Source organism: Neolamprologus multifasciatus, chromosome 13 (assembly GCF_963576455.1).
Source record: "Neolamprologus multifasciatus chromosome 13, fNeoMul1.2, whole genome shotgun sequence".
Lineage (NCBI taxonomy): Eukaryota > Metazoa > Chordata > Actinopteri > Cichliformes > Cichlidae > Neolamprologus > Neolamprologus multifasciatus.
In genome coordinates this window covers 5,175,166-5,185,004 of record NC_140451.1, presented here as the reverse complement: position 1 = coordinate 5,185,004, position 9,839 = coordinate 5,175,166, and the positions used below count along the sequence as shown (strand labels likewise).

At 40.0% G+C, this 9,839-nt stretch overlaps 1 long non-coding RNA gene across 1 annotated transcript; it reads right to left on the bottom strand.

Annotated features, from left to right (window-relative positions):
* Positions 1 to 9,101: 9,101 nt before the first annotated feature.
* LOC146504904 (uncharacterized) lies at positions 9,102 to 9,557 on the bottom strand. Its single transcript, XR_014877633.1, has 2 exons — positions 9,283 to 9,557; positions 9,102 to 9,199 (listed from the first exon to the last, which is right to left on the bottom strand). It is a non-coding gene; the product is annotated as an uncharacterized LOC146504904 (long non-coding RNA).
* Between the last annotated feature and the right edge of the window lie 282 nt (positions 9,558 to 9,839).

Sequence of the window (9,839 nt, the reverse complement as noted above, 5' to 3'; positions counted from 1 at the left end):
TGAAGTTTGCCAGAGAGCACATGGATGATACAGCAGAGGATTGGGAGAATGTCATGTGGTCAGATGAAACCAAAGTAGAACTTTTTGGTATAAACTCAACTCGTCGTGTTTGGAGGAAGAAGAATACTGAGTTGCATCCCAAGAACACCATACCTACTGTGAAGCATGGGGGTGGAAACATCATGCTATGGGGCTGTTTTTCTGCCAAGGGGACAGGACGACTGATCCGTGTTAAGGACAGAATGAATGGGGCCAAGTATCGTGAGATTTTGAGCCAAAACCTCCTTCCATCAGTGAGAACTTTGAAGATGAAACGAGGCTGGGTCTTCCAACATGACAATGATCCAAAACACACCGCCCGGGCAACAAAGGAGTGGCTCCGTAAGAAGCATTTGAAAGTCCTGGAGTGGCCTAGCCAGTCTCCAGACCTCAACCCCATAGAAAATCTGTGGCGGGAGTTGAAAGTCCATGTTGCTCGGCGACAGCCCAAAACATCACTGCTCTTGAGAAGATCTGCATGGAGGAATGGGCCAAAATACCAGCTACCGTGTGTGCAAACCTGGTAAAGACCTATAGTAAACGTTTGACCTCTGTTATTGCCAACAAAGGTTATGTTACAAAGTATTGAGTTGTATTTTTGTTATTGACCAAATACTTATTTTCCACCCTGATTTACGAATAAATTCTTTACAAATCCTACCATGTGAATTCATGGATTTTTTTTTTTTCACATTCTGTCTCTCACAGTTGAAGTGTACCTCTGGTGCAAATTACTGACCTCTGTCATCATTTTAAGTGGGGGAACTTGCACAATCGGTGGCTGACTAAATACTTTTTTGCCCCACTGTATATTTAGAGTTATTTATCTTTTTTTTCTTTGCTACATAATTCCATGTGTCTTGTTTTATATATTTGATGTGTTCAGTTTGCATCTACAATGTAGAAAGTAGTAAAAATAAAGAAAAATCATTTCATGAGAAGGTATGTCCAAACTTTTGAACGGTACTGTACTTTATAATTCTATTCTATTGCACTGTACCATGTCATCAGAGTCTCTGCTTTTCACCAGTCATGCCTGTCACCACATGGGAGGTGTCGTCTACAGGGAAACCCTTGTTCACCATACAACAAGATTGTCACACCAAAGGGAAGGTCACCAGGGCTAGTACAAGTATGGAGTATACGTCCCCCAGGAAACAGGAAATTCAGCTCCTAGGCTCACACAGACAAGCAGAAAGAAAACGCTTCCTCCCTCTGAACAGCATCTGTCTTTGATGGAGACAAATGTTTTTATTCTGTTTGTCTGTCTGTAACTGTGATTTCCTAGAATGGTAACGCTTACAGGCTGTGTGGATGTTTGGAAACTTTCATCCCCAATAACTTTTTTTCAAATCCTTTTTTTATGCTCATCTTTCATACTTTTACCACATTAACATTTTTATTTTTTTGCATTCATTGGTGCCTGGAGTCTTCAAAGAAATAGTTAAATAGCTAAAAAAAAAATAAAAATGGAAAGAGATTTAAATTATTGATTTAAAAAATATTAATTAAATATTGAGTTGCATATGAGCTTTCCTTTGTATTTGTTTGCTACAATCAAAATTTGGGGCAATTTATTGCTTAAAATGTATTGTGTGATTTATTTTGGTTTTTCAGGTCATACTGGTAATGTAGCAGTCTCACAAACTCACATAAACTGACTTTAAGGGGTTAATAAAAGCGTCCGTTACATTTTCTATGCTCTTTTTTTGTCTTTTTTTCCTGAACATCTGCAACTGGTCTTGTCAATCCTTTCAGCTGCCAGTGCTCTGCTTTTTCCTTGTCTTGTCTCTCTCCATCTGATTTGTAATTTTGATAAGAAATATGTCTATTTATATTTTTCTCAAGCTCTAGAAATAAGCAAATGACGAATCTAATGGGTATCTACTTGGGCAAGGGGAAAGATTTGTTAGCATTAGAAAATGTATCTGGTTTCCAATTCTAATTCAAGTAGTACTGAATATTCATCCTTGATTGTGAGCAGGTAAAGCAACAGTCCCACGGGCCTAGCAGCTGGTTGTTGAGCCACAGAAAAAAGCTGGTTGCTGGCAATTACACCAACCACATAGCAAGCAAAAGTTTGCTCGAAGTGGGATTTTGAAAAAAGGGTTGCCAACCACTCTCTAGACCTCCATGCCTGGGGCTTAAACAGTGGCAGTATATTAGCCTCTTAAATGTATCTACATTTTGAAACATTAAGTGCCAAATACAAGGACATCGCTCTGAAGCTGAGTGACCTGATTAAAGCTTAATAATTACTAAAGTGCCACGTCAAGAATTTTTTAAATTTCTTCCAAGCCCATTTTGGAGTCATTTCTCCAGAGCCACAAAAAACACAGCTTATTAAAGATGAATATTCACACCAAGCAGTAACCTGAATTTCAAGTGCAAAACTAGAGGAGTTGCCCTTCAATCATTTCCACATTGTTGATCACAGTGCATTCAGTAGAGGCCATCTGCTAGTCTCCTTTCTCTTTAGCTGTTCCCATTAGAAGCTGACACAGCAGATCTTCTGTCTCCACCTCACCTTTGTATCATCCTCTGTCTCACAAGTCTTCTGCATGTCCTACTTAAATGCATCCATGAATCTTCTAGTGTTCTTTGTCTTTTCCTCCTGCCTATTATAATATCCTAGCTGCATATTCACTTCCTTTGTCCTTTGCATATCCACTATCTCTTCTCTGCACATGCCCAAACCATCTCAACCTTGAGTTTGTTACATTGTTGCCAAACTGCTCAACCTGAACTGTCCTTCGGAAGTTTTTATTTCTAATCCTGTCCTTCCTGACCAACCACAATCAAAATTTTAACATCTTCAACCTTTCACCTGTGGCTCCCTATCCATCTTTTAGTTAGTGCCACTGTCTCTAAACCATACATCATAGCAGGCCTTACTGTTATATTGTAAACCTTACCTTTAATTGTTGCTGCCATCCTTCAGTCACAAATAACACTCTTCTGCAGCCTGCCTCCAACTTGTCATCTCTTTTGTGTCTGTTGTTTTGGATGGTTGACCCCAGGAATTTAAACCCATCCTATCACTGCTCATTGGAAGTTCACCTTTATACCTTTCTGCCTCTCATTCCCATACGAACCTATAAGGCTGTGCGATATGAACAAAATCTCATATCCCAATATAAGAATTCTATCGTCCGATAACGATATAAATCACAAAAATGTAACATTTTCTGTAAATTCTGTGAATCTCGGGCAGCTCGACTTGCGGGAAGTGTTTCCAGCTGCGCGTCATGTAGCTGGAGTCGAGTGTTTTAACCGATGCATGAAACTATACGTTTTTAAACATAAGTTGTAACGCCCGCCGTTTTCTTTGTGAGTATTTATTACAGGGAAAAGCGGGGAAAAGCCTGTTCTAACGTTTGAATCTAAGGTTTATTTTTTAGCACCTGACGGCTCTTTTTTACTTCTCATCCGTAAATAATCTGCTCTTTCACGTGATTCAGTTTATTTTGAAAAGTCTCAACAGGATCTTGAGCTTTATTGTGAAAGGTTTATATGGAACATAAACAAGCGGACACGCGATGGTGTTACCGTCGTTGTTGCTAACCACAACAAAAACAGGCGCTTGTAGACACTCCGAGAAAGAGAGAACTTTAAGAAATTAATATAGCCACTACAGTGACCATCAAAACGATGAAAAAATATTACCGTAAACAGTTTATTTTGTGACACTTGGAAACAAACGATAGCGTAAAATGAAACGATAGACGTTTTTATATCGTCATCCGATATATATCGTTATATCGAACAGCCCTACAAACCTACCTCAACTTCTTCATTCTCTCTTCTTCCTGCTCCCCACTATCACTAAAGATCACAGTTTCGGCTGCTAACGTCATATTTCATGAGACAGATGCAAGCAGATGTAGTTGAGTTTTGCAAGTGTCATACTGCCCTGGGAACACAGAGATGTCCTGTAATAAATAAATAAATCACAAAATCATAAATCGGCCTGTAGGATCCACATTCCAAAGGGTTTTTATCTTTTTCGGGAAGTGATTTTATACAAGCTTGATTTAGGCTATCAGGCAAAACACCTTTGGCAAGAGAGTCAGTATATAACGTAGCTAACACAGGGGCTAGTTTTCCAGCAAAGGCGGCATAAAACTCGTTCGGTAAGCCATCAGGGCCTGGTGATCGGCGAGACTGTAATGATTTTATTGCCGTTATGATCTCCTGCTGCTGCAGAGGTGCATCCAGGGTGGAAACCTCGTCTGGGGACAATGTTGGAATCTTTAGGTCTCTAAAAAAATCAGAGAGGATGTTAGAATCATTGGTATTATCAGAACTATACAACTTATAATAATAATGCTGAAAAGCATCATTTATCCCCTGTTGATCTGTAACAGTTCCACCATCTCGGGTTGTGACCCCATTAATAGTTTGCCTGGCTCTTGCACATTTCAGCTGTCTTGCTAGGATCTCTCCCGCCTTATCTCCGTGCTCATAGGTATCACTGCGGTTCCTTAACAATAAATATTCTATAGAATGTGAGGCGAGCACATCATATTCTGCACCCAGTTTCAAAGTTCTTTATATAGTTATGGTGAGGGGTTCTGAGAATTCCTATTATCCAAGTCTGATATTTGCTTTTCCAAATCCTTTAGTTTAGAAGTAGAAGTTTCTTATTAGCTGTAAACGATATAACCTGGCTGCGAAGATAAGCCTTAAGAGCCTCCCAGACCGACGAGATGGAAATATCTGGAGTTAAATTAAATTCCAAAAAGTAGGTAATTTGATCCGAAATAAATTCCATAAAGTTTTCATCACTTAACAAAAGAGAGTTAAATCTCCACATCCGTTTAGGAGACTCCATACTGGGTATATGCAGTGTCAATATTAAGGGCGCATGGTCAGATATTACAATAGGCTGATAATCACATGACTTAACAAGAGAGGTTAGTTTGTTATCATTAAAAAAAATAGTCAATTCTACTGTAGGTTTGATGAGCATTTGAAAAAAAGGAATATTGTTTGTCTTGTGGGTGTAAAAAACAGCAAATGTCCGAGATGCCATAGGTTGAAAAAAAGGACTGTAAATAAGAAGCTGACTTTGTTGTCGAGTATCCAGTTCTTACAGACGATCTATCCATCCCAGGGTTCAAGCACAAATTAAAGTCCCCACCCATAATAAGTAAATGGGTATTCAAACAAGGCAGGAGGCCGAGGACGCGTGAAAAAAAATTGGGGTCGTCACAGTTTGGGGCATATATATTTACTAATGTAACATTAATATTAAAAATTAATCTGGTCACTATAATGTATCGTCCGTTTGAATCAGCCAGAGTCGAAGAGGGGGTAAAAGGATCCCTTTTATTTACCAATAAGGCTATACCTCTTCCCTTCGCTGTAAAATGTGAGTGGAAGAGCTGCCCCACCCAACTACATTTTAAACGAATATTATCTGACATTTTAAGATGGGTTTCTTGAATAAAGGCTATATCAGCACCCATATTTTTCAAGTGAGTGAGAACCTTCTTTCTTTTAATAGGATGGTTCAGGCCTTTAACATTCCAGGTCACTAAGTCAATAGAGGTAACCATTGAAAATATATCAAAAATTTTAGCTGGTTGCTCAGACAAGAAACATAAAGCACTTGGTTCTTAACTTGGATAGTCGAACACAGAAAACTTCCCAGAAACCCCCCGAACCCCCAGGTGACACTAGCTGTCAGAACAAACAGCACACCTACCCAATCTAACTGAAAAACTTCCATAACTATCCTACCTAAAGCTCCTTAAGTATAAAGGTTGGAATAAGACCCGCCAGGTGTAAACTAGTGAAGTCCACCATTCAAAATATGTGCAAATAATTGCACTGTCATGCCAAAAAATAATAAAGAAAAAGAAATAAAGTTAAATGTCTGAAAATCAACATAGGAAGCATAAATATGCCATAACAGTTGTCCAAAGCAGTCCCGTGTTCCACGGGCCCCTCAAAACAGTTCAGTCTTCCATGGAGTCTAGTGATGGGATTTCCGGCTCTTTTTAGAGATCCGGCTCTTTCGGCTCGACTCACTAAAAAGAGCCGGCTCTTTCGGCTCCGAACCGGCTCTTCAGGTTGTTTGTACGTGCTTCTGAGTTCTACGTGTTTTGGAGTTTGTACGTACTTCTGAGTTTTTACGTGTTTTGGAGTTTTTACGTGCTTCTGAGTTTTTACGTGTTTTGGAGTTTGTACATGCTTAGGAGTTTGTACGTGTTTTGGAGTTTGTACGTGCTTTGTCTCTAAGGGCCACCATAAATATACTTTATTTATTCACTCCACATAAAATGTAATAAATAAATCATATAATACAAAGAACAACTATTTACATTTTAAACTTTTAACTATTTAAATTTTCAGCTTTTTCCTTTTGAACAAACTTAACGTGAAACAACACAAAACACTTGCAAACCACAACACAATTAAATATAAATTAAAATATTAAAACAAAAAGAAGATGCACATTCTCTGTCATATGGGCCTGCATGATTTCTGAATCCTTTATCATCTGCAACTGAAAATAGTGGATGATTACTATACCTTTCTAATGTGAAGTTGTTGTCCCTCGCTCTCTTTCTCTCTGGCTCTGTTCCTGTGCTACTGTGAGTGTAACTAACGCCCCTCCCCCCTCTGCCCAGCGCAAAGTACAGGCCGCGCATGCGGAGTTTAGCGGAAAAAAGGACGAGAGAGAGGGTGAGAGAAAGAAAAAAAAACCTCACGGCTCCCAATAAGGAGCCGGCTCGCGTCGTTCACTTCAAAGAGCCGGCTCTAAGAGCCATTTCGTTCGCGAACAACCCATCACTAATGGAGTCTTGCACAAACTTTTCGGCCTCAGCCACAGAATCAAATGTGAGGCGTACACCATCCGTATTAACAATGCGTAGTCGCGCTGGGTATAGCAGTGATGGTTTCAGGCCCATCTTGTACAAGCGTGACATCACCAACCTGTATTCTCTCCGCTGGCTCACCACATTCAGGGCTGTAGTCCTCGTAGACCCGGAATGGTTTATCCATATACTTCAGGTCGTTCCTCCTCCTAGCCTCTTGTATTAGCAGCTCCTTGTTTTGGTAGTGGTGAAAACAGACAATGATGGGCCACGGTCTGCCTCCAGGGGCCGGTTTGGGGGCCGAAATACGGTGTGCACGATCCAGTTCGGGAGGAGAGGGGAAAATGTCTCTCCCAAAAACATCTTGCAACAACTGTGAGAAAAACTTAGAGGGATGTGGACCCTCAATCCCTTCCTCCAGGCCGATAAAGCGGGCATTGCAGCGTCTGTTTCTCGACTCCATGTCCGATAACTTAGCCTTCAGCTTTTCATTAGCGACCCGTAGTGTCTCACAGGTATCCTCCACTTTAGCAAGGCGCTGATTGAGCGTTTCGGCGCTTTCCTCAAAAGATTCTAGGCGCTCACCATGGTTGTCCAATGCCTTCTGCAGTTCTCCAGCTTTTTATTCACGTCGTCAAAAAAGCTGACTTTTAGTTCCGCCAGTAAAGCCGAACGGTGCTCCGCTAGCAGTGCTGTTATGTCGGCTTTACTAACATTCACAGGAACGCTAGCAGCCGCGCATTCGGTTGTTTTGCCATTTGACATGACAGGGCATCAAATGTTCCGACAGCTTCACCAAACCACCAAGATATTTGCCTCAAAAGATAAGTTAGGCGGGCTCGCTCAAATAACTAAAAGTTGCGGAAGCTAAGGGAAAGTGTGACTACCACATGCTCGTCAAAACCGGAAGTCCAGATTTACTGATTTAGATAAAACTGATTAATTACAATTATCCTATCTTCATAAACAACTAAAGCCAATAAAAAATTGTGATCACATACAAATTAAGGTTAATCTAAACACAGGATTAGTCAGAATTTACATGCAGCACTGTAAGGACTTCAGTGACTGCAGCTACTTGTGACTTTTTCTTCTAGCACATTTAATGTACGAGACAGGAGAGATTATCAAGTTGTATTCTTCTGCCATGTACTCTATGAGTAACTGATAGAAACTCTCAGAACTCTCTGAAACTGAGAGAAGAGAAAGGAACCTTGAACCAGAGAAGCAGATCACTGTGTCTGTGCAGGACGCTCATTTACTCTGTCACCATAGCAACCGATTCTATAGTGGAAGCGCCTTGAGGCGACATTTGTTGTGATTTGGCGCTATATAAATAAAATTGAATTGAATTGAAGCCGGTCCCTGTGCGTCATGTATGTAATCACACATTTATGGAACACTGAGTTAAAGGTAAAAGAGTGTGATCCCCATGACTCATATTTAATAAAGATTTATTCTCCTGTCTACCCTTTCACATGCCAATCAACTCTCTAAGGATGGAAGGTCTTCTTCAGAAATCTGATTTCATTGATTATAAAGACCTTGTAGAGAGAATCTATTAACTTTGCAGAGGTGAGCACAGTTTCATGTCAAAGCTTTCAGAAACTGAAAAAATAACACCAAAAAAGCCAGCAGAACGTGATCTGATTATATATGTAGCTATTGCACACAATTACTGTATTTTTCGGACTTTGAGGCGCACCGGATTATCAGGCGCAATATCAATGAACAGGTCTATTTTCATACATAAGGCGCATCGGATTATAAGGTGCATTAAGCAAAACAAAACAGCCAGATAAGTCAAACTTTATTTAACTCATTCACAATAACTCTCAACATCGCAGGTCATCTTCTTGCTTCCTCCACTTCCATACCATTGATTCATTAATGTTTAATTCTCTCGCAGCTGCTTTATTCCCATGTTCTACTGCGTGACTGACAGCCTTGAGTTTGAAATCCCCTTTGTAAGCATGTCTCTTAACAGGTGCCATTTTGTGGTCCTTATACACACACAATAATTTTATGTTGAAGCACAGTACATATTACTCCGCGAGGCTCCTGACTACAGTAGCCATAATGCTCCAACAATCCATCAAGCGGTACGGCTTCGTAGCCACACCACTTGGTGGATTGTACGTTACCAAAGTCGCACTAAAACATTTTGACAGATTTTTGAGCGCCATGTACCACATAAAATCTATCACTTCTACCTCTTCTTCAAGTCAATAAAGAGTTCTTTTACTGATGGCATGAAGTTGGCTTTAATGTTAGTTGTAAGGTCTTGGGGTTGTTACAGCTTCACCTTGATCACAAACTACGCCACCGTCGAACTAAAACATAACATAAAATTCAATGAAATAGTAAGACGAGTGAAATAAAGACATAAAATGATCTATATAACATACAAACATACCTCGCTGGCTGACCCATGCTTTGAGGCAGAAATGAGCACTTTACAGATACTTTTAAGAAACAACTTTCTCTGAATTAAATTGGCTTCTCTTGCTTCAACTTGCCATGGGCGTGCACATCAACATGGGCGTGCATCTCCCTCAGGTGCACCAGTGGAACCAACATGCAGTACAATAGTTCCTACATGAGAATTTTCACAATAAATGACCTAATGGCATATAAAATATGCATAGTGCAAAACAAAATACATTAACTGAAAGTAAGGCAGTAAAAAAATCAGTTCGAGGCCAGTAAACACAACCATAATTGATACATAAGGAGCACCAGATTACAAGCCACACTGTCGATTTTTGAGAAAATAAAAGGATTTTAAGTGTGCCTTATAGTCCTAAAATTACGGTAATAAGCAGCCGTAGCCCCAAAAGCAGCAAGAAGACCTATATTGTGAATAAATCAGTGTGAATTAGCCCATTTCAGCATCACTCACACTATAGCATGAGTCTAAAAATGTTATGCTGATTCATTCACACGAACTCCGTTGTTCCACCACCTGCAACC